Raw genomic sequence first — 6,000 nt, forward strand, 5'->3', positions numbered from 1 at the left:
AGGACAGGGGGCATTATATGTGAGGGGCACAGGACATGCGGCATTATATGTGAGGGGCACAGGACAGGGGGCATTATATGTGAGGGGCACAGGACATGGGGCATTATATGTGGGGGCACAGGACAGGGGGCATTATATGCGAGGGGCACAGGAGAGAGGGCATTATTATTATGTTGGGGGGAACAGGACGGATTATAATTATTTTATGTGGGGCATTATTACTAAATATGAGGGGCACAGAGTGTTTTGCATTTCAGAGGCTTTGTAGGCTTTGCGTGCATAAGATGGAGAGGAGGTGGATGGGGGGGACTCCATGTCTATTTTGCTTGGGGACCCTAAATTCCTTCATACAGTCCTGCCTTCATACAAGATAGAGATAGACACAAGGCCATCCTCCATATAAGATAGAGATAGGTATAAGTCTATCCTTCATATAAGATAGAGATAGGTATAAGGCTATCCTTCATATAAGATAGAGATAGGCATAAGGTTATCCTTAAAATAAGATAGAGATAGGTATAAGGCTATCCTTCATATAAGATAGAGATAGGTATAAGGTTATCCTTAAAATAAGATAGAGATAGGTATAAGGCTATCCTTCATATAAGATGGGGATAGGTATAAGGCTATCCTTCATATAAGATAGAGATAGGCATAAGGCTATCCTTCATATAAGATAGGGATAGATATAAGGCTATCCTTCATATAAGATAGAGATAGGCATAAGGCTATCCTTCATATAAGATAGAGACAAGTATAAGGCTATCCTTCATATAAGATAGAGATAGGTATAAGGCTATCCTTCATATAAGATAGAGATAGGTATAAGGCTATCCTTTATATAAGATAGGGATAGGTATAAGGCTATCCTTCATATAAGATAGAGATAGGCATAAGGCTATCCTACATATAAGACAGAGATACCCTTTAACAACAATGGAGGTATATTTATGTCCATTGCCAGCTCCCGTTATGTGAAGCGCACTCAGGAGCTGTGCGTGCTTCATACCAAGTGGGTCCCGGTTGCTATCAGCTACCAGGACCCGTGGCTAATACCGGACATCGCCGATCTGGCTGATGTCCCGTATTAACCCTTTAGACGCAGCAATCAAAGTTGAGCACAGCATCTAAAAGGTCAGAAAACACATGCTGGTTAGCTCAGCGGGCTGTTCGGGACCGCTGCAGTGAAATTGCGGAATCCCCAACAGCAGAGAGGACGGCGGGAGGCCCTTACCTGCCTCCTTGCTGTCCGATCTGTCCCTCGATGCTACAGCCAGGCACTGCAGGCTGGAGCAATCGAGCACAGATAATGTGATGTAACCCCTTCAGTAATAACAGTTTGAATCACCCCCCTTTTCCCATAAAAAAAATATGTAAACAAAAATAAACATACCTGTTGCCTCTGCATGCGTAAATGTCCAAACTATAAAAATATAATGTTAAATGGGCACTGTCACCAACTTTATTTTTTTATATGTTGTAGTACTTATGTACTACAACATATCTCTAATATACTTTTATTATTTTTTTATTTTTTATTAAAATGGTTTAATTTACATTTGAAAAACGGCCACTAGGGGTCTCCCTCCTAGTGACTGGCTGCAGCCTGGCGTGACGTCATGCCTGAAAAAGGACTGATTTTGGCCTGGCAATCAGTCATTTTTCAGTTAGGCTGCACTCGCTCCCTGCCTGTCAATCAGACAGGCGGGAGCGAGCGCATTGGCTCCCCGGCCACTGGCTGGGAGGCCACTCCTCCCGCACATCGCCGCCCCGCCTCGTCGCTGCCGCTGTCCCTGCACGCCGGCTGCCAGACTCTGCAGTAAGTGTAATGAGGGAGGGGGGATTGTGATGGAGGGAACGGGGTGGGCGGGGCGGGGGGGGCGTTGTGATGGAGGGAATGGGTATGGCGCGGGGGGGGGGGGTAACGGAGGGAACGGGCTAGCGCCGCAGTGCCGCATGTAACTAACTAATAGTTTATCTACACAGGGTGCCTCCAGCTGTTTCAATACTACAACTCCCAGCATGCCCTGACAGCCAATAGATGTCAGGGCAAGCTGGGAGTTGTAGTGGTGAAACAGCTGGAGGCACCCCGTGTAGATGAACTAAGGGCGGAAGTCCCCACCAGCAGGCATCAGTGACGTGGTGCCTGCTGGGGAAGTCTGCCTGATAGTGAGCACACTACCAGGCAGAAAAAAAGTTATTTTTAATATAGTAAAAATAAAAATTAAAAGTAGGGAGGGGGTTAGGGATAGATTGGCAATAGGCAGGGACAGAAGAAAAAAAAATTGGATGGTGGGAGCTACCCTTTAATTAAACCGCAAGGTCAATGGCACACACGTAAAAAAATTCCAAAGACCAAAATTGCGTATTTTTGGTCACTTAGTCTACCCTAAAAAAAAATTATAAAAAGGGATCAAAAAGTCCCATCAAAACAAAAATGGTACCATTAAAATGTTCAGATCATGGCTCAAAAAAATAAGCCCTCATACATCCCTAAAATGGAAAAAAAAAAATAAGTTATTGGGGTCAGAAGATGACAATTTTAAACATACCAATTTTGGTGCAAGAAGTTATAATTAGTTTTGATAGAAAAACTAAATAAAACCTATATAAATTAGGTATTCTTGTATGGAACTACAGAACATATGGTATTATTTTTACCCAAAAAGTGCACTGCGTAGAATCGGAAGCGCCAAAAAGTTGCAAAATTTATTTTTTTCCACTTTTGCCCCACAAATATTTTTTTTTGGGTTGTGCCGTAGATTTTGTGGTAAAATGGTTCAGGTCATTACAAAGTACATTTGGTGGAGCAAAAACAAGCCCTCAAATGGGTCTGTAGCTGTAAAATTGAAAGCGTTCTGATTTTTAGAAGGTGAGATGGAAAATACAAAAGTGGAAAAATGAAAAGACCTGTGGTCCTTAAGGGGTTAATATTCAGTTTACAGGGATTTGTGTTATAAGGATACCCCCATTGTCATATATATTGTGATATATCTTTCCTGCTTGCATAGCATATAAATGTAATATTATGTAATACTGTTACTTTTCCACCTTGACACCAGAGCACGTTCACTCATCAGTCACTGGCGCTTGTAGTCCTTTTTTGTTTTTACACATTCTATTTTTAAAGATATATTCAATAAAGATTGATATATTTTATTATATTCTTTTTTTGCTTCAACATTTGCTTTTTTGGCTTTATAGTGCATACTATTCCATTTAGCAGATCATTACCATTCAATTACTTGTTGCTAGGGATTATATATCGGGGGGAACCTATCAAGCATTTTACACATCTTTTAGTGTGTAAAAAAGGCACAAATTTGTTTTTGGTTTTTGGTTTTGCAACTTTTTGTGAGACTTTTTGTCCTGAATGGATTTTTGCCAAACTTGCATACTTGCATGATTTTACTCTTTGACTTTTGCAGTGGTTGTAAATTTTCTCCAGAATGTTCTCGCGGAGGACTCACATACTAATCCCAGCAATCTTTTCACTTACAAAACTTGCTTACAACAACTTCACTGAAGCAAAAATCCCACACATGGGCAAGTGCATCAGATTTATCACACTGCGTGCGACTTTTGATTAATTAGACGCACATACACATAACTTGAGCCAGGTAAGTTAGTTTTAAAAACGTGTGTAGCTAAACACTAAATAACATTTCTGCTCAAAGGAGATGTCCGGCGCAGACTTTTTCTATTCCGTCCTGCCCGGGCTGCAAAAAGAGACAAAACAAACTTTCACTTACCTCCATATGTTCTCCTGGAGCTCCGCAACAGCTGATTGGTCAGCCGGGCTATCTGCTTCCTACTTCCTTTAGCCCGGTACGTCACACAGCGCTTCAGCCTATCACCGGCCGCAGCGATGTCCCGCCTTGGGCGGTGATAGGCTGAAGCGCTGTGTGACGTACCGGGCTAAAGGTAGTAGGAAGTAAACAGCCCAGCCGACCAATCAGCTGTTGTTGAGCTCTGGGAGAACATATGGAGGTAAGTGAAAGTTTGTTTTGTCTTTTTTTGCAGCCCGGGAGGACGGAATACAAAAAGTCTGCGCCGGACATCTCCTTTAATAGTCTTTTCCCATATACTAGCACTTGTTTCACACTGTGGTATTGGACAAACCCAAGTGACAATGAATTTTCATGGTGCTGGTCACGTGAGGGCATGCGCCTACTGAGTGCTCACCTGACCAGAGCCCATGAATATTCAAATTCACTCGGTGGGTCACCTCCTGTGCGCAATTCACCAGAGAAAGAAGCGGATCTTCAGAGGGACACCACTCCGGGCTGCAGAAACGTATCTTGGTCAGAGATCCCGCATCAGACTCATGTTCACCTGTACTATGCCCCAGTGTATTGGGTTTAGTATGGGTGAACAGGATGACCGTTTTCCTTTAACATAATGAATTGGGATAATGTTTTTTAAAAATATTTTTAATTCTCACTGTGAGAGGTACATACACTATGGGAGAGATTTATCATTGCCTTCCTGACATTATATTGGCTGAAATTTGGCACAACATTTTTGTGCAGTTAGTTTCTGCGCAAAAACTTTTCAAAAGTGACTGTGAAATGTAGTGCTTCATTCTTGACCATGCAGTGGATACATGCTGTGGTACTCAGCAGAAGTGGCCAGAATCATAAACAACTAAAAGCTAGCATTTAGTAATTTTAAAACAACCCAGAGCAATTAAGATAGGGAAGTCTACAAGACTAGGCAGAAAGAGGCCAAGGAAGTTATAAGAACTTCTAAAGCTCAAGCAGAATAAAAACTAGCTCAGTCTGTGAAAAAAGGGGATAAGACATTCTTCAGATATATACAAGAAAAAAGGAAATTAAAACAAGGAGTAACTAAATTAAAAACAAAGGAAGGAAGGTATGTAGAAGAGAATAAAGGGCTAGCGGACTGCCTTAATGAATACTTCTGTTCAGTTTCTACAGAAGAAAAAGTAGGAAAAGGACCTCCATTAGGGAGGAAGACTAATAAATCGTTTGATGTATGTGTCTTTATAAAGGAAGAGGTTCTATGTTTTCTGTCTAAAGTGAAGACAAATAAGTCACAGGGGCCGGATGGGATAAACCCAAAATTATTAAAAGAGCTTAGTGGTGAGCTAGCAAAACCGTTAACAGATTTATTTAACCAATCACTGGTAACAGGAGTCGTCCCAGAAGATTGGAAATTAGCAAATGTTGTCCCCATTCACAAGAAAGGTAGTAGGGAGGAATCAAGCAACTATAGGCCAGTAAGTCTGACATCAATAGTGGGGAAATTAATCGAAACACTATTAAAGAATAGGATTGTGGAACATCTAAAATCCCATGGTTTGCAAGATGAAAAACAACATGGGTTTACTTCAGGGAAATCATGTCAAACAAATCTTATTGATTTTTTTGACTGGGTGACTAAAAAAATAGATGGCGGAGGGGCAGTAGACATCGCATATCTAGATTTTAGTAAGGCTTTTGACACTGTGCCACATACAAGACTTATCAATAAACTGCAGTCATTGAGCTTGGACTCCCATATTGTTGAGTGGATTAGGCAGTGGCTGAGTGACAGACAACAGAGTGTTGTAGTTAATGGTGAATATTCAGAGCAAGGTCTTATTATCAGTGGGGACCTCAGGGATCTGTACTGGGACCAATTTTGTTTAATATCTTCATTAGTGATATTGCAAAAGGTCTCGATAGTAAGGTATGTCTTTTTGCTGGTGACACAAAGATATGTAACAGGGTTGATGTTCCTGGAGGGATCCGCCAAATGGAAAAGGATTTAGGCAAATTAGAAGAATGCTCAGAACTCTGGCAACTGAAATTTTATGTGGATAAGTGCAAGATAATGCACCTGGGGCGTAAAATCCCTCAGGCAAAATATAGAATATTTGACACAGTCCTGACCTCAGTATCTGAGGAAAGGGATTTAGGAGTAATTATTTCAGAAGACTTAAAGGTAGGAAGACAAGGTAATAGAGCAGCAGGAAATGCTAGCAGAATGCTCGGA

This window comes from Hyla sarda, chromosome 2 (genome assembly GCF_029499605.1).
Source record: "Hyla sarda isolate aHylSar1 chromosome 2, aHylSar1.hap1, whole genome shotgun sequence".
In the NCBI taxonomy this organism is placed as follows: Eukaryota; Metazoa; Chordata; class Amphibia; order Anura; family Hylidae; genus Hyla; species Hyla sarda.